The sequence below is a fragment of the Schistocerca americana genome, chromosome 5 (genome assembly GCF_021461395.2).
Source record: "Schistocerca americana isolate TAMUIC-IGC-003095 chromosome 5, iqSchAmer2.1, whole genome shotgun sequence".
Taxonomy (NCBI): domain Eukaryota; kingdom Metazoa; phylum Arthropoda; class Insecta; order Orthoptera; family Acrididae; genus Schistocerca; species Schistocerca americana.
The window spans coordinates 396308443-396331763 of record NC_060123.1 but is presented as its reverse complement, the minus strand read 5'-3'; positions in this window follow the sequence as shown (position 1 = coordinate 396331763).

Below are 23321 nucleotides of genomic sequence, written 5' to 3'. Positions count from 1 at the left end.
CTTCAATATTAATTGTATAAGTGATTGTGCAAGGAAAAGGATGCTGGTAGACCTCCTTAATTCATATAATATTATGCAAACCGTATTCTTTCCAACGAGAGTGCAAGGGAACAGTAGAACAACCATAGACAATATATTTGTTCATTCGTCATTACTAGAAGGGCATTCTGTTAGCAAAAAGGTGAATGGCCTCTCAGATCATGATGCACAAATATTAAGTCTAAAAGATTTTTGTGCTGCAACATATGTTAAATATAGTTACCAACATTTTAGGAAAGCTGATCCAGTTGCTGTAGAGACTTTTGTAAACCTTATCTAGGAACAAGAGTGGCAAGATGTTATAGTGCTGATACAGTAGACGATAAATACAATGCTTTCCTCAAGACATTTCTCGTGCTCTTTGAAAGTTGCTTTCCGTTAGAACGTTCAAAACAGGGTACTAGTACAAACAGGCAGCCTGGGTGACTGACTAAAGGGATAAGAATACCTTGTAGAACAAAGTGGCAATTATATCAAAACATTAGAAACAGTCACAATCTAATTGCAGCAGCCCATTAAAAGCAGTATTGTAAGGTGCTTAAAAAAGTTATTAGGAAGGCAAAAAGTATGTGGTATGCAGATAGAATAGCTAAGTCTCAGGATAAAATTAAAACCATATGGTCAGCCGTAAAGGAATTGGTTTGTCTGCAGAGACATGTCGAGGATATAGAATCAGTGCGTAGTGGGAATGTCCGTGTTACTGATAAGTCGCATATATGTACAGTATTTAATAATCACTTTCTGAATGTAGCAGATGACTTAAATAGAAACCTAGTCCCAACAGGGAATCATATAGCGCTCGTAGAAAAAAGTGTTCCAAGACTGCTACCTGAAATGCTCCTCCATGATACTGACAAGAGGGAGATTGAGTTAATAATTAAATCACTAAAGACCAAGAACTCTCATGGATATGACGGGGTATCTAGCAGAATACTGAAGTATTGTTCCATGTATGTTAGCCCAATACTTAGCCATATCTGTAACTTTTCCTTTAGGTGTGGTCGGTTTCCTGACCGATTAAAGTACTCGGTAGTGAAGCCAGTTTATAAAAAGGGAGACAGGCATAATGTTGGCAATTATTGACCTATTTCTATGCAATTGGTGTTTGCTAAAGTTATCGAGAGGGTTGTATATACAAGGTTACTGCAACATTTAAATTTACATAATTTGCTGTCAAATGTACAGTTTGGTTTTAGAAATGGCTTAACAACAGAAAATGCTATAGTCTCTTTTCTCTGTGAGGTTTTGGACGGATTAAATAAAAGGTTTGCGAACGTTAGGTGTTTTCTTTGATTTTACAAAGGCTTTTGACTGTGTTGACCACAAAATACTACTGCAGAAGTTGGAACATTATGGAGTAAGGGGAGTAGCTTACAATTGGTTCGCCTCTTACTTTAAGAACAGAAATCAGAAGGTAATTCTCCGCAATATTGAGAGTGGTAATGATGTTCAGTCCCAATGGGGCACTGTTAAATGGGGAGTTCCCCATGGGTCGGTGCTGGGGCCACTGTTGTTTCTTATTTACATAAATGATATGCCTTCCAGTATTACAGGCGATTCAAAAATATTTCTGTTTGCTGATGACACCAGCTTGTAGTGAAGGATCTTGTGTGTAATATTGAAACATTATCAAATAATGTAGTTCATGAAATAAATTCATGGCTTGTGAAAAATAATTTGATGCTAAATCACAGTAACACTCAGTTTTTACAGTTTCTAACTCCCAATTCAACAAGAACTGATATTTTAATCAGACAGAATGGACATGTTATAACCGAGAAAGGACAGTTCAAGTACCTAGGCGTTCGGATAGATAGTAAGCTGTTGTGGAAAGCCCATGTTCAGGATCTTGTTCAGAAACTAAATGCCGCTTTATTTACCATTAGAACAGTATCTGAAATAAATGACATTTCAGTACGAAAAGTCGTCTACTTCGCATATTTTCATACGATTATGTCATATGGTATTATTTTTTTGGGGTAATTCTTCTGATTCAAAAAGGGTGTTTTTGGCTCAAAATCGGGCTGTTCGAGCTATGTATGGTGTAAGTTCGAAAACCTCTTGTCGTCCCCTATTCAATAGTCTGGGAATTTTGACATTGCCCTCACATTATATATTTTCTTTAATGTCGTTTGTTGTTAGCAATAGTAGCTTATTCCCAAGTTAGCAGCATTCACTCAGTTAATACTAGGCAGAAATCAAATCTGCATGTGGAATGCACTTCCTTGACTCTTGTGCAGAAAGGAGAGCAGTATTCTGCTGCATCCATTTTCAATAAGCTACCACAAGAACTCAAAAATCTTAGCAGTAGCCCAAACACTTTTAAGTCTAACCTGAAGAGTTTCCTCATGGCTCACTCCTTCTATTCTGTCGAGGAACTCCTGGAAGAGCTAAAAAATTAAGCAAATTCCAGTGTTACATTCTTGATTTTCTTTATTTAAACTAACGACTTGTTGCCTGAATATGTTTCTTATATTTCATTTTATCTGTTTCTACAATCTACAACTGAATATGTTTCTTATATTTCACTTCATCTGTTTCTACAGTCGTGTTATAATTTCGTGTATTGACTCGCTCCATGACTATGGAGACTTCTCCTTAATGTGGTCCCACGGAACAATAAATTAATAAATAAAAATAAATAAATATCATGAGTCTTTTCCGGTTTTCCCGCAGTTCATCTTTCACTACCGTACAATGCTGTGCTCTGAACGTCCATTTTAAGAAATTTCTATCTGAAATTAAGGCCTATGTTTGATTCTAGTAGGCTTCTGTCGATGAGTAAAGCCCTTTTTGCCAGCGCTAGTTCTTTTTTTTTTTTTTTTTATCTCCTCCTTACTCTGGCCGTCATGTGTTAATTCGGTGCCCAAATAGCAGAAATTCTTAGCTGGATCTTGTTCGTGGTCACCAAGCCTGATGTTAAGTTTCTCGATGTTCTAATTTCTGTTACTTCTCATTACTTTCGGCGTTCTTCGGATTACCCTCAGTCCATACGTATTATGTACTTATTAGATTGCTCATTTCATTTAGCAGATATTGCCATTCTTCTCCACTTACACTAAGGGTGGCAATGTCATGAGATAATCTTACCATTGAAGTCCTATCACCTTGACTTTTATCTCCGCTCTTGAACCTTTCTTTTATTTTCTTCATAGCTCCTTTGATGAGTAAATTGAGTAGTAGGAGCGAAAGACTACATCCTGTCTTACTCCCTTCTTAGCCCCAGCTGTTATTTCATGGTCCCCGACTCTTCTACCGCTGTTCTTCTACTTGCCAAACTCTACTTTGGCCAAGAAGGTGGCCGGATTTATCCCCAATTGAGAACGTTCGGAGCTTTAGGGGCATGGGCGTCCAACGGTCTAACATACCGATTGGATAGAATTTGGCACTATATGAAATCCAATAACTCTTTCAATCAATGCCAAGCCGAATAACGGCTTTCATTAGGGCCTGAGTTGCTTCTGATCGTATCGATTGCGGTCTGTAGATCGTATCCCTGGTTCATTTTCCTTCTGGTCGTCTGGTGGCGCTCTTGCACCCTGTCTCCCGGTTTGAAGTGTGTGCGACACGGGTGAGCGTGGAAGGCAGTCACGGGGGAACGAGGAGGAAGCAAGTCGCTTGGGGTAGAGGTATGTTGTCTCGCGCCGGTGATCAGCGTCTTGGTCGAATATATTTAACCGTTTAAATATCTGCTTTAATTCAGTTAGCTCTTCTGAAGTAATGTGTAAAATGTTGATCTGTAATTTAAAGTCATTCTATTACCTTGCTCATTTAAATTTCCTTTAACTTTTTCCCTGTTATAAAATTAATTTTAGTCGTTGTTACATTTGACATCAAAAACTTTTAATCTGTAATTTAAAACAGTTCGGTTGGCTTGGGACATTTAAATTGTTCAAACAGTTTACCTGTTTCTAAATTTGTGCTGGTCGTTGTTACATTTGATCTTCAAGATTTTCATTTGCAATTGAAAGCGTTGTGTTAGCTTGGGACCTTTAAGTTCATTTAAACATTTTATTTGACCTTCACAACTTTTGAATTAAAATTGTCAGGTCTCTTAAGATACCGCGTTAAATCATGGATCTGTGATTCAAAATCATTGTGTTAGTCTGGTATCATTTTGCTACAATTGTATTTTACTGTTTTTGCAAGTTGTTTAATAAACGTAAATCACTTGGCAGATAGTGAATGATGTCATAACCTGGGACCTACGCTTTCCATGAATTACTGTTAATGTAGCTTGCTGGAGTTCATTTAGTACAAGATAGCCTGCAGAGCCAATCAGACACCACGAATCAGGTACGGAATCGCGCCTTACTACACCTAACGGTGCCAACGCAGAAAATTTCACAGCTCACCGGCAGTGCACCCGGTATGCTAATATATATGACCAGCTAAGAATCTAAAACATAATTATAAGAACATATTTACCATAAATGTTCATAACAGCATCAGCAGCACTTGCGGAAGCCATCGTATTCTTGCCGTTTGCACGGACGATGACAGTAATAATGTGAGACAACACTTGGCAAGGAGAAACGTTACTAAAACCAAACAATAAAAAACTATCACCACAATCGTCAAAACGAAACAACAAAAAACCATCATCACAATAGTCCCAACTGGGGATCACAATTATGTCACTTTTCAGGAAAGGAACACAGGTCGCTCAGCGAACACAGAAGTGGGCAGACTCAAATAGATTCTCAACCGATACAGATCACACTACGGCGGATCATAACTTCCCAGAAAGCACAAATTTATAACTCAGGGAAAACTCACATTGGGTAGGGCAATAACAAATGGCTCTGAGCGCTATGGGACTTAACATCTGAGGTCATCAGTCCCCTAGAACTTAGAACTACTTAAACCTGTCTAACCTAAGGACATCACACACATCCATGCCCGAGGGAAGATTCGAGCCTGCGACCGTAGCGGTCGCGCAGTTCCGAAGTGAGGCGCCTAGAACCGCTCGGCCACAACAGCCGGCTAGCGAAATAACTACAGATCCCACTAATGTAGCCAGACCAGGTCGGACAACGCGGATCGACAAAAGGAAAGCGGTGCCCTTTCACAATACCGAAATCAGCTAATCATAATCATCGTAGTTCCCGTTGCAACGGTTCCCTCAGAATGAATCGGTCAAGACACCGATCACCGTCGTTGACGAAAGAACTTTACTGCAACCGACTTGCTTCCTCCTAGTTCCCCTGTGACTGTCCGTTCCACACTTACCCGTCTCACGCACATTTCAAATAGGAAGACGTGGCGAAAGAGCGCCAGCCGGCGACCAGAGTGGAAACGAACCAGGGAGACGATCTGGAGACCACAATCGACACGAACTCACGGCCAGACGTAGACTAACGTTTTACTGAACTGCTTAATTTGTGAAACTCTTTCTCTCGAATAAAATTTTTCAGGAGCTGTAATCATTTATTCGTCTGTAAGAGTACATCACATCTACTGATTTCCATCCCTGTCGGATGACTCCTTCGTGTGGAATTGTTTGTTTTTTCCTTAGATTGTACATCTTCGTCCATAACTGCTTAAAAATCGGAAGCAAAAGCGAGAACACTGAAGAACCACCATCTGTCTTGTGCTGGTATGCAGTATCAGCCATGTGCTTAAGTTGTTCAGATTGCTGCGAGTAATATGTCATCCGCAGTTCTTATGACCCTTTTTGTGCAATGGATTTCAGAAACTGGTCCTATTATACTTGTTATGTAGGGCTACCAGTGAAAACTGACACGAGTGTAAGTTTACAATAAAAGGAGAAAAGTTGTTCCAGCCAATATGGGTTCGTAAACGAGCCATTTGGTAGATAATGTGGTTTTGATGCGCCTCCGGTTAAAGTGTGAAGTATTGTCGTAATAAATCTAAACCTATATGAAGAAGCTGAAAAAAATCAGCCAACCAATTGCAGACTGCAAGTTTATTTAGCCCTTGACCTAGATTTTGATATTTATGAAAATGTCTTTCTCAGAATTCAAATTTATGCATTCGATGAATCGCAGCTATATTTAGTGTAATATGGCTTCTGTCTTAAGCCATGGCATGTGATATTTCCGGTTCATATATAACAAATTTATTTATGGCAAAAGCTTCTGTGCGGCTGGTCTCGGCGGAGGTTGGAGTCCTCCCTCGGGGAAGGCTGTGTGTGTTTGTCCTTAGGATAATTTAGGTTAAGTAGTGTGTAGGTGTAGGGGCTGATGACCTTAGGAGTTCTTATGAAAATTTCACACACATTTGAACATTTGAACAAAAGCCGCTCAGTTTCAGCAAATGTAATTTACTACCATGTGGTGTAACAACGCCCGCTCCTCCTGATGAAGATATTTTTGTAAATATCGAAACCTAGGTGAAAGTCTGAATAAACATTTGGTTTGCAACTGTCTGGCTGAATTTTTAACCTCTTCAAAATTTTTACGGTTGCTGAATCGCAGCGATGTTCAAGGTTTTACAAACGTATTGGATAAGTAAACTATTCGATTAAGCCGCCATCTCATCGGCCTCAAATTTCACCCACAGTCCATCATCTGATGAAACTGGACCTTGAAGAACCAGAATAAAAGAAGGCAGTCATAGTCCCTCGAGAAAGAGGACCAACGTCTACTGTACACTCCTCCCCTCCCTCTTTGAAAGTAAAAATTATTATAGAGTTTTCAAATACCATAACGGAAAAGACTCCTAGTAGAACGCTGCGCCTGCGCAGCACCACATTTGCGCAAGTAAAAGTCCATTTTTGGGAATTTGACTGAGCCCTGAGCGGCTCTTGTTCATACCATTTATTGTTTGTCATCTTTGTTTACAGTACTGCCGCCTCGTTTTCTTACTCCATTTACTGGCGTCACTAACTTCTGCCTTACTTGCCCATGAGTGGCAGCAGCAGTCCTTATCGGTAAGTCCACTGTCATATCATCTCTGGAACAACCGATAGTGTTTCCGGGTCTTCGTGTGTCTGTAAGTCAGTTGGAGACGGACGAGGTCTGCAGTCTGGCACGGAGCAGCGTCGGGGACGGAGAGCCAGTGAGAAGCTGACAGACAGTACCTGCCGACGGCTGGGCACAAACATGCACTGTTCGACGGAAGCAGACTGGAGTGGGAACGTCCGTTGGTTGGTCGTACGATCTGTCGCCTCATCGGCCGACGTGTATTTGATCTTTTGACGGTTTCCTTGTGTGAGGCAGTCGGTCGGTTGGGGCAGAGCAGCGAGCAAGTCTCCGTGGCGCGTAATTAGGCCAGCGCCGCTGGTGGCCTGCACTCGCAGTTGGAGTTCTGAGGCGCCTCTTGCGAGGGTTACGAAGTTCGTCGCCCACCGATCCTGGACACTAAAATTGAGTGCTCACTTAACCTACTATCATGCCTCAACTGCTATCACGTCTCTTCGTTTGATCCTGGTTGTCCCTTTCTGGGAGAATCCCGCGAGGAACAACGTGTGTGCACTGAAGTCGGCTAGAGTTGCAGCCCTTTTCCTGTGTGGTGTTTAACTTAATTTAATTAATTCCTTCATTAATGAAGTGTACCAGCGGTATCTACTGCCTTGTGACCATTGACGTTCCAGTTACCTGCCCTGGGTGGTGACGTAGTTTTCCGCAGTGTATTTTCCTCGTTGTGTTGATGCTGTCCAGCATGGAGTCTAGTTTCACAGCTGAGGTGTTGCTCGTAGTTTTGGGCGTTTTTCTGACTTGGCTGGATTGAGAACCAGTATCCAGAACGTTGTGCTATTGACATCTTGTTGTTGTTTTGCTGGCGGGGTGGAGCAGAACTGATCTTGTTGATTGGTTCGACGGCTGGCCTTCGATTGGGTTGTCTTCCGATTAAGAGTTTCTCGATCGGGCTGCCTGTCTCACCTAAACGTGTGTTAGTGTTACCATCCCAGGCCGACCCCTGGAACATTCTGAGGGCTGCTCGTTGTGTTTTAGAAGTGATTGCCTTTTCAGTCTTAAGTGCTCTGTTTGGCATTGAGCCGACTTTTAGCTTATTAAAATTGGAAGGGTTTTCTTCTTAGGACTTAAGCCGTAAAAAATATTGATCTTGTTTGGTATGTGGCCTTCAGCCAAGTTTCATCCTTTCAAATCAAAAGTTGAAAAATTATGTCTATGCCTTAAGCTGTAAGAAATATTTTCTAGTTTTTATGTCGCCTTCAGCTGAGTTTTCCAGCTAAATTAAAAATTGGAAATTTCTTTGTCTGGGCTTTAAGCCGTTAGATTGTTTGTGTTTCGTATGTGGGCTTCAGACGAGAGTTATGGGAAGCATTTGAGGATAAAGCTTTTAGTCTATTTTAGTTTAAATTTAGAAGCTCTTCGCTTTAGGCCTTAAGCTGCAAAAATTATTTCTGCATGATGTGTGGCCTTCAGCCGAGTTTTAATCGCTCTTAAATTCAAAATCCCCGAGTTTTAATCGCTCTTAAATTCAAAATCCTTGTCTTGCCCTTTAGTGATAAGATTGTTATTCTTTGGTATGAGGCCTTCAGCCGAGTTTTACACGAAATATTTTAAGATAAGGCCTTCAGACTTTTCAAATTAAAAGCTTTTCTTCCTAGGCCTTAAGCCGTTAAATTGTTTTGTTGATATGTGGCCTTCAGCCGAGTTTTCAGCCTAGTTAGATCAAACATTGAACATCTTTGTCTCGCCCTTAAGCCGTAACACTGTTCTTGATTAATGTGGGGCCTTCAGCCCAGTTCTATGGGAAAAATTTAAGCTAAGGCTTTCAGTCAATCTATATTGAAGATAAATTTTTTTTGTAAAGAAGTGAAACCTCCAGAAGAACTCCTGTACCTCAATTCCTTGCTTAGGCCTTGTGCCTTGGATTTTCGATGTGGCTTTCAGCCGATCTAAATTAAATCAGTCTTTCGTTAAAACCTTAAAAGTTTTGATTCTTGCTTGTGTGATTGTGTGTTTTAAAAAATAAAGTTTATATGTTGAGTGCAACTGACAGTAACTTATTTTGGCCCCTTTCCACAAATATAACCGCATCCGCTCTGTCCCGCTAGCCCATGGATTTCAGTGACAAAAACATGGCTGGTCAGCGGCTTATTTTTCTACCGGCATGCCAATATTTTCCAAGATGGACATGTCGCGCAGGGCCTCCACTTTGGTCTCCAAGATCATCCGATCTCAGTTCTCTTTAATTTTTCTCTCTGGTGTCATTTCAAATATGTATAGCTGTCCCCTTAATAGGGTTACAGAAATGGGGCAGCGAATGGTAGAGTCTTATCAACATTTATGATATGATCCGTTTGTATTTAAAGGAACTACTAACTCAGCGTAGAGATGAATGCGTCCTAATGTAGGGACGATACGTAGAAAATATATTTCTTACGACAGACCATCGGCGAAATTGAATCCAGTTAGATGAGGATTTAATCTACAAGTTCATCTTTGATGTACTTTTACAATTACTAGGTCAAAAAAGGATACCGGCGCGTGTGGCGGCTCGTAAGCGAACTCTGGAAACCAGCCTGGTGACTGGTATTTTGCAGACCGTTTTCCACTGACACGAGTGTCTTCTGTTAACGTGTATTCAAACCATAGCATAAGGGACGATCGAAAATGTTCCGTTCGAAAGCCGTACAGTCGAGAATCAGTATGACAACGAACCAAACCCCGTGACCATTGACGGAATCATCCCCTCGACGCACCAGCTTGAAGAGACCCATTTGGTAAAACACCGTATCCTGCTGCGTGAAGAAGTCAATAACTGGCTGCAACACATCCCCCTTCCGATAGGGATCGGCGACCCTTGAAGGCATTTCTTAAGGGACCGAAGGCCTTATAATCGCATAAGGAGAGATCAAGATTATATGGCAGGTGCCCGAGTGTCTCCCAGTTGAGTTGGCCTAACTTCTGCATCGCGACATTTGCGATATGGGGACGACACAGTTACCATTATTGTATTTACTCCACGCCCGTCGAAAAGATACAGTTGGAGCACTAATCCGTTGAATAAATGTCGGTGTTCATAAAAGGTGATTCCCATTAACGTTGAAAAAGAGTATATGACGCTACTACGATTAATTTAATATAAGCCACATTGGGATCGCAAATGTCGGGGAATACCTTGCCGCACGTGCAGCAGTGGAGCCTATTGGTTTATCGCACCTGATCATTCCACCAAAGTCAAGAATTCAAGTCGGTATGGCTCCATGCCTACATGGGTGACTTTGCACGAGAGGCTCTGGGTTTGAGTCTTACGTCTACCAGACAATGTTTTTCATTGAGTTAGACAGTTACGTGATCACATTGAGGTAAGTTTCATTATTTTATTCACGTTCTCCGCTTTCGTATTGAAAAATAAAGTACAACAAGAACCTATCGTATTACGTTACAAATAAATGAGAATCGGCTGATGTAACACGTCGTTACCAGTAAATGACATATGCTTCCTTTACTAAATAAGGTCAATAAACAGAATAACAAGGGACAAAAGGAAACAAACACAAAAATAAGAACAACTTTTACTTCGTTACAAGAACTTCTACGTTGACTGCCGGATCACATTTACAGAAGTTGGTCGAAATTTACACCGTTTGTTCGAATGCAAGTACTGCATCGCTCAATTATCCCTTCACGACAAACCCCAATTGCTGCACGTGTGGCGAGGTACATCATCTGGTGAGTCACGCGTTCAACATTTCACATTCAATTTTGGGGTGTTTCCAGACATTTGCGATCCCATGTGTCTGAAATTAAATTACTTGTCTCTGTGTTCTACCTCACTTCGAGGGTTTTTAACCCATCATGTATACTGGCACCGTCTGCCCCCGGTAGCTGAGTGGTCAGCGAGACGGAAAGTGAATCCTAAGGGCACGGGTTCGATTCCTGACTGCGTCGGAGATTTTCTCCGCTCAGGAACTGGGTGTTGTGTTGTCATAAACATCATCAATCATTTGATCCCCATCAAAGAGCAAGTGACCGAAGTGGCGTGAAATCGAAAGACTTGCACCCGGCGAACGGTCTATCCGACGGGAGACCCTGGACACACGACGTTACTGGCACCAGAGTAGCGAAAGTTGCGTATACGCTGCAGCAACGCCTTCAAACGGAACTGTTTGATAGCCCTTTATGATACTGCATTACAACAATTAAGGCAAAATGCATAGGATTATGTAGAGAATTTTCACTATGCTGAAGGTATTGTACTACGTGACTTAAACACACACAAGGGCAAGTCTAACAATTGCAATAAGTAAATTATATTTGAATCCCCTCGCTTTTCGACGTTAGTTGCAATGCAATAGAGACGGATAACCTCATGTACAATTAATTTGATTTACATTGATATTTATTATTCATTAAGAAATATAAATATAGTAGAAAAACAGCACGACAGTACTTTACGTTGGGCAACTTCGGCACGTTTCAGATTTCGCGCACGGATTCTTTCTCAGTTCAAGACCAGATAAGTGGATTAGAATGCATTAGAATGCGGAATGCTACAATTTATTGATATTGTCATACAGCATCTACAGAATAATTTTTTTTTTTAAGCACGCGTCGGAGATAGGGATTACCTTCATCGCTGAATGAAGTGGTTTTTTGTTATATTCAGTACGTCTAATTTTACTTTTAAAAGCGCTCAGAATAACCTGTCTCTAAAATAACCGATTTTCGGTTTTTTATTCCTAATATTTTCTGTAATATACGCAGAAGTCGAACAAAGACTGTAAAATTTTGGCTCCCTCAGTTTCAAGATTCATGGAATCAAAATATTAGATTACATAGACAAATAAAAGAGAACTTACTGACTTCACTGATAGTTATTTTTCTCTAAAAGTGTAAGCGGATGAATACTACAGAAAATCACCGGTATTCTCTTATTGATTCTAATTTTTTGAAACTGTGCTCATAAATCATATCGTAATCGTGAATCATACCACTGTTTGGGCATTACGAAGAGTCAGTGCTAAAGAGTGAAAACTGAGGATGAATAAAGCTGGCTTCATACTTGCAGGAACGTCACCCTCACGTAACCGTCACGTTTTTGAATGTCGACTGTCAGAGGAATTCCTCAACATTCACAATGCACGATGCGTCAATATCGAAAGAACGTCGTGTCATTACAGCAGGTTCATAAAATACTCAGCAGAGGCGCTGTTTCGTAGTTCATGCCAGATCTTCATAAAATATCGAAATTTAGTTTAAAGCAGTTCGGAATGATTGTTGTTGCATTTGATGATGACGAATAGAGAGCAAGAAGAGTACGCGTTAGAAAAATGTTAAAAAATCGACACTGTGGAGGAGAATTCCACACTGGTTTCAGAATGTCTAAACAGCAGTTTTTTTTTACCCGTTGAGGAAGATAAAAATAAAAATTACTAAGAGAAATTTAAGATTTAGGGGTTCGCATATCACCTCGACAGAAGCTGATGGTTTGCCTACGGTATGTCTTTATGAGCCGTTTTATAGTACGTGAACTACATTTACATATATTTCTGATACCTGCTGTTCGTCGTTAATTTATTACGAATCTTATTTTAAATTTCTGCATGTCGCGTCAGCTTTACTCACGTTTTATCTTTTCACTATTCCACTGGAAAAATCGTGAGTAAAGCTCACTGAACAAGATATGATTCTTTTATTTTGCGATGTATTCTTTGAGTGTATAAAATAAAATGCTTTGACTTAATATTGTCTTACAGTACATATTAAGACCTTATCACAGCAGCAGTGAGTGAGGAATACTTTCTTATTAGTTCACATTGTGTACTTAATGTAACAGTTGCTCGCCAAGGAGGTTTCACTATGAGCTGTCGAAACATTCTTTTCGAGAAACCTTGACGTGACGCTGGGTGACGTGACGCGTCGATGATGTTCTGTTGACAGCGTGTGTTAATGCCACCATTGAGCTACATAGCAGAACGTTTCGAAGCCACGTACGTGACGGTGATGTTCCGTCAAGCGTGAATTCACCTTTACTGCGTGTTAATTTGTCCGTTTTCAACGGCTACGAGTAAGTAAAGGCATATTATGTTGACGTAGGAAACAGATCGGCTACAATGAATGAATTCTAAAGTTTCAATTTTTTTCATTATGTAGTGACGCAAGTCTGATGTGGTTCCTCCCCTTTGTAATCTTTTAAAGCGAATGTGTCTTTGTACTTCATTGGTATCGCACTTCGTAAAATATTCCCAGTGTAGGGATGGTACCATTCTGCTTTACAGCTGATGTCCAGATACGACGAGAAACTACCATATAGACCGGAAACATTATCTCAGCTATTCTGTACTAGTTCGTATGCTATGTGTTTGTTGCTCATTTTTCTTCATTGTTGCTAAAACAGCACTGATCACTTTTCCTATTTTCTATAACGCAGTATTTCAAAGAACAAAAATTACTGGCCAAAACTTTCATCTCAAACCAAAAATTTTTAGCTCTGCTGCAATGGATAACTGATGTTTCGTTTTTTTACCCAGTATTACTAAAAAATGAAAAGCACTTGTTACAACCGAGACGAAACAAATACCGAGGCCTAAAGTTTGTTCACAACTAAAATACCAACACTGGTCGGTTTCTCCCATCCCTAATCGGAGGGTGCCGCCTAAATGCATATTTACAGCGGGCCCGATGTTTTCTGTGCGGGTAGTACTTGCCGGAGGGCGCGACTCTGGCGGCGCTACGCGCTCGCCGCGACGCCAGGCGCCGCGCTCGTCGGCCGCAGTAGCCGGCGCGCCGCGTCGCAGTCGACATGCAGCGAGGGCCACACGTCTAGCTGGGGCAGGGCCGTCGATACATCGACTGTCGACGATCGCAAACATTGTCCCTCTACCGGCGGGCGACAGCCTGACGTTCCACCGAGCGCGAAAGCGAACCAGTCCCACGTACTAGTACAGGTAATCCCCTACGTCCTCGAACCGGTAAGAAACAGTGAACATACGACGTTTATCGAAGATAAATTATTGATAACTGAGGTCCGATTGCTTCTGCAGCGACTTCGGGCGTTATACGAGCAACTGAAGTCATTTGACAGACATCCTTTCTTTATCGTGTGAACTGTGAAGAGTATTTCGTGGAAATCTTTCCGCTGTGCGTGTGTCAGGTGTTCCGCGTCTCTCGACGGCACAAGAGGAGAGCGGCCTGCGCTGCTGGTTGCCTGCCCGCGGGATGGAAGGGGCGCTGAGAGGCCTCGCCCCGGGCTGCAGATAAGGCGGAGCAGAACTTGTTGCGGTGAGTGTCGCTCGGCAATTAGCGGGATTGGGCCTCCCGGCGACCTCAAGTAGGCCCACCCTGCTCTCCACCTACACATCCCCTCTGCTGTACCTCCCCCGAGTCCCCACCCCCTCCTCCTCTCATAGCAAACTACTGAGGGTGTGTGCCCACTTCCCCTAAGACTGTTTCTACTGTACCAGTACATCCTGCGCTCGTGCGATTTTGCTATATACTTTTTGAAAGAAGTATAGCATCCAGCCATTTTTTGCACAGCTATGTTTATACTAAGACGTGTATCAGACATTTTTCACCTATAGTTGGCGTAATCTATATTACTAAACGGCTAACCTGGTTCATGGTTCACGGTGAACGGCACCATTGGCACATTGCCTATCCGATTAATGGTTTCCCATACCGTTTCCCGTAGAACGGAAGTGTTCCGTGGCAGAGAATAGCTGCTCCGCGAAAAACTACTATTAAGATGACGTTTCCTTCCAACAATTTTTTATTTTTTAAAAATTTTATTTTGATTTCTTTGTTATTAGTAATTACATAAAACCGAAGTGACCACTGAGTCAAAAAAGTTTCTCTCATTTTTAAAGTTTTTACTAATTTCATTAACTTTCAAAATAAATATTTTCCATCAAAGTACCTGGGTTCTCAAATTGTTCCGTCAGATCTAATTACTTTCAGAGCAACAAAAATTTGATTTTCAGTGCTTCGTTTATTTATTAACTACCTTTAAAAAAACTAAAATGCTATCGTCACCCACTCATTAACATGTATAATCTTATGTCAAAGAATTAACACAGTAAGGCAATAATTACAGTTAGAAACTTTGTATGTTATAAGGCAGCGTAGTTCAGAGGGCTCAAGTTACGCAGACTACATTTATCCAGTATTTGAGCACGAGAACATTTAGCGACTTCCAAGAAACTTAATACATAATTCCAAATTTTTACGAAATTTTGTCTCCCTGACACAAAAATAATTATGAAAGGAAGAAAAGTACATCGATTACTATATTTTCGCTGTTCACCCATTAAAAGTTGAGCTCCTGGCATGACGTTTTTGTTTAGTATTTCTTTATTATGAACTTCGTTCCCAACGCATTTCGTAGAGAGTTTACCTGCAAAATCATGTCTTGTACGATACAGATTTCAGGATTCATCATGTCATAAACGCTGAAATGCATGAAAAATTAGATTTTTCAAGAAAACTGTCCGCAAATTACCACGCTATGTTCTCCCAGTGTTTGATAATTAGAGCACTTACCGACATCAAAGAAACTTCAAATGTAGTTTCAAACATTTTTCAAACTTTTTTCTCTAACTTGCTTAACGCCAAATATTTAATACATTAATTCATTTGTAAAGGGACCAGACGTTTGAATCTTTTATACACAGGAGAGTTCGATTCTTAAAAGAATTTGGTTATGTGGTTTACTAGCACATTAAATCTTCATCAGTATAATGTTTCAGTTCACCGCATATAGAACGCCTGCTGTTAAATCTAATTCTGTAACCAGAAGGCAGCAGGAACATTCAAAATGCAGTCGACAAAAGCATATTGACAAAGTTACAAATGTATTTCCTTACTTGAAAATGACTGGGAGTCTGGAACGTATCTAGGCATAAATAAGTTGCATAAAGGGTTACTGGTTACTGTATTGCTTCCAAATAATTTAATCTACAGGCGCAGAGCCTCGCCACTATCATCACGGATACGTTAAGCTTACTGGTGTCTTAAAGCACACGGTACTTCTCTACCAAGGGAATGCGCAAGTACAATAAGAAGGAAGGTTCGCGTTATATTGTGATTAATTGGCGTGTCAGCTTTACACACACATTAAAAAAAAATGAATTTCAGAACGCTGTTGTAAAATGAAGACCATACTGAGCAAAAAGACAGATTTTTGTAAATGTTTTAACTAATTGTAGAGTTGGTAATCGGCAAATATGAGTGCTTGCACATGAGCCTTTAACGCAGAAGATGTGATGGTAGAAACGTACTTTTTGAACGTAGCAGAGACATTCCTCACTCCTGTTACAGTATAAATTTTGCATTCGGGATCTCTAAAAATGTTATCGACCTTAGGACAACCTTTAACGGTATTGTGTAGTATGGGAATGTAGCAGTATTATTTCAAAACCTCCTAGGCGCCAGACTGTAAGGTATATTCATCTTCAAGCCAAGAACTTCTGAAGTGAAGTACAAATTTTTTAATGTAACAAATAACTTCCTTACCTCTCACACGCAATGTTTATTGCACTGTTTGAGAATCAAAGCTTTCTTACACCACCACAAGTCTTTCCAGGGATAAAGAAGGACTCTCCTAAATATGTTCACGTTGGATCACAAAGTAGTTCAGTTACTTACCCACAAAATATGTGAAGTAGTGTAACATAAGCCTTAAGTTAATACTGTTAGCAAACTTACAGTCGAAAAGTCATGTTCCTTGCTTCGATTTTTCTTTTTTTCTCCTCTTTTGTCATGTACGTGTAACTTCGCGCTGCTACATCAGTGCGACTTGTGCGCTCACCTGAAGCGTATATCGCTCCACCTGAGAATTTTAAGTACAGACCCGGTACATTGCATCAGTGAGAACATTTTTTCCCGTCAGTGCGTTACAGAGTAATAGATATAGTCACAAGTACAACATTAAAAGCAAAATGCTCCTACGTCAAGAAGCGCGTGAAAGTTGTGGACCTATTGCAGAAAGTACTTCGGTTTCTTTCCATATTCCTTCTTGGCAAGCTAAAGACTATTTTATTAGATGTACGTCGGTGTGGAAACTAATTCTCACTTGAGGTTTTCGTGTCTTACTTGTTGCTGAGAGTGATCTGACAGTATTATACTTTAAGTACACTAACAGTATTATTTTTCTTGTGTTTGTACATATACCAGTTCTCTTCTACATCTACATCTACATGATTACTCTGCCATTCAGTGCTTGGCAGAGGGTTCATCGAACCACAATCATACTATCTCTCTACCATTCCACTCCCGAACAGCGCGCGGGAAAAACGAACACCTAAACCTTTCTGTTCAAGCTCTGATTTCTCTCATTTTATTTTGATGATCATTCCTACCTATGTAGGTTTGGCTCAACAAAGTATTTTCGCTTTCGGAAGAGAAAGTTGGTGACTGAAGTTTCGTGAATAGATCTCGCCGCGTCGAAAAACGTCTTTGCTTTAATGCCTTCCATCCCAACTCGCGTATCATATCTGCCCCACACTCTCCCCTATTACGTGATAATACAAAACGAGCTGCCCTTTTTTTGCACCCATTAGATGTCCTCCGTCAATCCCACCTGGTAAGGATCCCACACCGCGCAGCAATATTCTAACAGAGGACGAATTAGTGTAAACTGTCTCTTTAGTGGACATGTTGCATCTTATAAGTGTCCTGCCAATGAAACGCAACCTTTGGCTCGCCTTCCCCACAATATTATCTATGTGGTCTTTCCAACTGAAGTTGTTCGTAATTTTAACACCCAGGTACTTAGTTGCATTGACAGTCTTGAGAATTGTGCCATTTATCGAGTAATCGAATTCCATCGGATTTCTTTTGGAATTAGTGTGGATCACCTCACACATTTCGTTATTTAGCGTCAACTGCCACCTGCCACACCATACAGCAATCTCTTCTAAATAGCTTTGCAACTGATACTGGTCTTCGGATGACCTTACTAGGCGATAAATTACAGCATCATCTGCGAACAACCTAAGAGAACTGCTCAGATTGTCACCCAGGTCATTTATACAGATCAGGAACAGCAGAGGTCCCAGGACGCTTCCCTGGGGAACACCTGATATCACTTCAGTTTTACTCGATGATTTGCCGTCTATTACTACGAACTGCGACCTTCCTGACAGGAAATCACTAATCCAGTCGCACAACTGAGACGATACCCCGTAGGCCCGCAGCTTGATTAGAAGTCGCTTGTGAGGAAAGGTGTCAAAAGCTTTTCGGAAATCTAGAAATACGGAATCAACTTGAGATCCCCTATCGATAGCGGCCATTACTTCGTGCGAATAAAGAGCTAGCTGCGTTGCACAAGAACGATGTTGTCAGAAACCATGCTGATTATGTATCAATAGATCGTTCCCTTCGAGGTGATTCATAATGTTTGAATACAGTATATGCTCCAATACCCTACTGGAACCCGACGTCAAAGATATAGGTCTGTAGTTCGATGGATTACTCCTACTACCATTCTTAAACACTGGTGCGACCTGCGCAATTTTCCAATCTGTAGGTTCAGATCTATCGGTGAGCGAGCGGTTGTATATGATTGCTAAGTAGGGAGCTATTGTATGAGCGTAATCTGAAAGGAACCTAATCGATATACAATCTGGACCTGAAGATTTGCCCGTATCAAGCGATTTGAGTTGCTTCGCAACCCCTAAGGTATCTACTTCTAAGAAACTCATGCTATCAGCTGTTCGTGTTTTTAAAATTCTTCATGAACTTTATTTATTTTCTAGTCACCGTTACTCGAACTAGGTCATTTAGAGGCACATCCTTTAACAGTAACTTATCTAACAAAGAAAGTTAACACCATCTTAAATTGTAAATTGGATTTGAAGGGACCTTCTGTAGCATCGAAGTACGGTATCCCAGAAGCCGCACGCAGTATAACGAAAAACAGATTCAGCATGGAAACACAGTCAACCTCGTCCTCTGATCTACAAAGCGATATAAGACAGAACTGGGAAACAAAAATGTAATCAATTGCTAAGGCACTCCACTTTTAAAAATTCACTTTAGGATCAAGTAGGGTTGTAGTCCCAGAAAAATAATTTTCCAGTCAAAAAGCAATTATTTGGGAGCACCATTTTCAGCTACAACAATAATTATTGCAGCTCTTACTCGCATGAGCCCCGAGACGCACCGTGTCAGTTACTGTAACATTATTCCTGGAGATTATGATTCCAAAACTGAGATGGTGCCTGGGTTAGGGTCCGGAATTTGCATTCCTCAAGAGCGAGCTTCAAAGCCCTTTCCGATCGTTCCGCCTACATCCGTACATCCCTCAGTCTCATAAAGTAGTTTATACTCTGGGCATCCTTAACAGCTGACATCTGGTAAAATTTTTGTTTCACGGATACACCATCGGTTTCGTGGCCTAAGGCCACATAATCAGGTGCAACGTACGTGGTAAATAGCTATATACAGTGTCTCAACTTTGTGGATATTGAAATTAATAAATTTGATATCTAAAATATGCTCACGGTGTTAAAATATCGTATATATACCCATCGCTCTTATTCAAGATACGTTATTCAGTGAATAATGTCTACTTTATAGTGGCGAACGAAGAGTGACGAAGACGTGATCCATTACTTCAGTAAAAATTGTTGGGGGTATTGACCATTTAGTTTTACCCTGTTTTAAGATTTCCCAGCATCTAAATGAAGAAAAAGTATTTTATGGCGAGAAGACGCTAAATAATTTTTTTTAAAGAGTCGAATTAGCAATAAAGAATAGTCACTACCAACACGATTAGTCGGAGCACAACATAAATTACTGTGTGGCTCGAAACAGCATATCCAGACACTACGGGATGATGATGGCATTGAAACAGAGGATGACACGCGTAAAGCTGAAATACTAAACACCTTTTTCCAAAGCTGTTTCACAGAGGAAGACCGCACTGCAGTTCCTTCTCTAAATCCTCGCACAAACGGAAAAATGGCTGACATCGAAATAAGTGTCCAAGGAATAGAAAAGCAACTGGAATCACTCAATAGAGGAAAGTCCACTGGACCTGACGGGATACCAATTCGATTCTACACAGAGTACGCGAAAGAACTTGCCCCCCTTCTAACAGCCGTGTACCGCAAGTCTCTAGAGGAACGGAGGGTTCCAAATGATTGGAAAAGAGCACAGATAGTCCCAGTCTTCAAGAAGGGTCGTCGAGCAGATGCGCAAAACTATAGACCTATATCTCTTACGTCGATCTCTTGTAGAATTTTAGAACATGTTTTTTGCTCGCGTATCATGTCATTTCTGGAAACCCAGAATCTACTATGTAGGAATCAACATGGATTCCGGAAACAGCGATCGTGTGAGACCCAACTCGCCTTATTTGTTCATGAGACCCAGAAAATATTAGATACAGGCTCCCAGGTAGATGCTATTTTTCTTGACTTCCGGAAGGCGTTCGATACAGTTCCGCACTGTCGCCTGATAAACAAAGTAAGAGCCTACGGAATATCAGACCAGTTGTGTGGCTGGATTGAAGAGTTTTTAGCAAACAGAACACAGCATGTTGTTATCAATGGAGAGACGTCTACAGACGTTAAAGTAACCTCTGGCGTGCCACAGGGGAGTGTTATGGGACCATTGCTTTTCACAATATATATAAATGACTTAGTAGATAGTGTCGGAAGTTCCATGCGGCTTTTCGCGGATGATGCTGTAGTATACAGAGAAGTTGCTGCATTAGAAAATTGTAGCGAAATACAGGAAGATCTGCAGCGGATAGGCACTTGGTGCAGGGAGTGGCAACTGACCCTTAACATAGACAAATGTAATGTATTGCGAATACATAGAAAGAAGGATCCTTTATTGTATGATTATATGATAGCGGAACAAACACTGGTAGCAGTTACTTCTGTAAAATATCTGGGAGTATGCGTACGGAACGATTTGAAGTGGAATGATCATATAAAATTAATTGTTGGTAAGGCGGGTACCAGGTTGAGATTCATTGGGAGAGTGCTTAGAAAATGTAGTCCATCAACAAAGGAGGTGGCTTACAAAACACTCGTTCGACCTATACTTGAGTATTGCTCATCAGTGTGGGATCCGTACCAGGTCGGGTTGACGGAGGAGATAGAAAAGATCCAAAGAAGAGCGGCGCGTTTCGTCACCGGGCTATTTGGTAACCGTGATAGCGTTACGGAGATGTTTAATAAACTCAAGTGGCAGACTCTGCAAGAGAGGCGCTCTGCATCGCGGTGTAGCTTGCTGTCCAGGTTTCGAGAGGGTGCGTTTCTGGATGAGGTATCGAATATATTGCTTCCCCCTACTTATACCTCCCGAGGAGATCACGAATGTAAAATTAGAGAGATTAGAGCGCGCACGGAGGCTTTCAGACAGTCGTTCTTCCCGCGAACCATACGCGAATGGAACAGGAAAGGGAGGTAATGACAGTGGCACGTAAAGTGCCCTCCGCCACACACCGTTGGGTGGCTTGCGGAGTATCAATGTAGATGTAGATGTAGATGTAGATGTATAAAGATATAAGATGGCACTTCCATACCGCTGGGACGGCAGGGCAACCCGGTGTTAGGAAGGGTAGAAGCAGGAAACATAAGCGGCTAAGACGGATTAACAGAGTGTGGGGACGGAGGCTATCTTGTCGACAGTATGATGTCATGTACTCATGACTGGGAGCACTTGATCACTCCCTTCACAAGCCAGAATAACTCTGAATTTTATTGCATACTAACACATAGTCGTATAAACAAAGTTAGCCGGAATGCTATGATGCTTTAATTCTAACTGATTATTGAACGTGAACTGTGAATTTTCTTTTTCTGTCCAAAAATTTGTACTTCCTCTAACATATACAAAATATGGCTTTTTTTCTTTTTTATGTAGTATTTGTTCTTCTTTTAGGTGCAGGAAAATTCTAAAACAAGAGTCTAAACTAAATAATCCATCCACTAGCAATTTTTACGGAAGTAATGGATCAAATCTTTCTCACCCTTCGTTCACCAAAACGAAGTAGACAATTTTCACTTAATAATGTATCTAAATAGGAGCAATGGGATACATATGGCTTTTAACATCGTGAGTGTATTTTGGATATTACCTTTATCAGTTTAATATCCACAAAGTTGAAACACTGTATATTATTATTTGTCATGTAGGTTGCATCTGATGATGTGGTTTCAGGCAGCGAAGCCGGCTGTGTATCAATAAAACAAGAATTTTACCAGCTGTCAGCGGAATTCTTATTAATATCCAGCCCTCAGTCTCATTCCCCGTTCTATCTTTCCACCATTCTGTATCACTTCCTTGTCATTTATTCTTTGTCTTCTTCTTAGCTAGCTTAGTTGTGTGCTGCGGTGCTGGATTCTGGAGCTCTACGGATAACTATTTATGAAGAACGAAACCGTTTTATTAATATACCAGTGACAGTAACGATAGTACTATTAACTGTGAGAGACAGCCTGCAGTTTCTTATAGAGGCAGGCAATATGTGAAAACAGCAAATAATAATTAAAATATCAACTGTAGTGAATTCCGGGATCGTTCCATTGGAAAAGACAGATCTGATCTACTTCCCAACCCATTGCGTATCCTGTGCTCCATCTCTAATAACTTTGCCGTCGACAGAACATTAGATTCTAAACTTCCTTCCTTCCTTCCTTTACTATACTGGGTATCAGGAAAGAAGAGATCCCATATTTTCAGAAAAGTATCTTACGCTAAGGACTTGCTTCTCTTTGGCGTGGAATGCTTGAAGATTCTCACGCCACACGCAAGACGAATTTACCTCATTAACCAATAAATGGATTTAAACTGTGATTTGACTAAACCCATGTTACTGTAACCGCACTTTGGCCTACTCGTGTGATAATACGCAAAAAATTAGACGGGCACAGCTTCTAAGCGACTGTGAACATAAATGCACACGTCCGTTACCAAAGTGTTGTTCTCTTTAGCTGGAGGAATGCGCGGTGTTGACTGGCGCTAATACAATGCAGTTTTACTGTCCAGTACGTTTTCTGTACTGAAGTATACTTCAAACTTTAGGAACCCGAAATAGATGGTATATTATTCGTTGATGAAAATGGTTATTTCTAGTATGTGATCTTCACATCGACCGGACGAGTACCATAGTAAACCCAAGTTAACCACGTATTTTTCTCTGATTTTTTTCTAGAGCTGACCTAATGAACACATTTTACGTAAAAACTACGTATGTAGTAGGAAAATGCTGAACGCTGTATCATCTGCTCACCTTCGCAAAGCTGTAACATGTAAGTGACTTACAGATTTCTAATTAGCAAAAACAGTCATCTTTCATTCTAACCTAAACCTCGAGCTACGTTATAGATCAGTCTGTCACAGTAACCTACATCTAAGTTACAAATATAAACACTAAATATCGTCAGT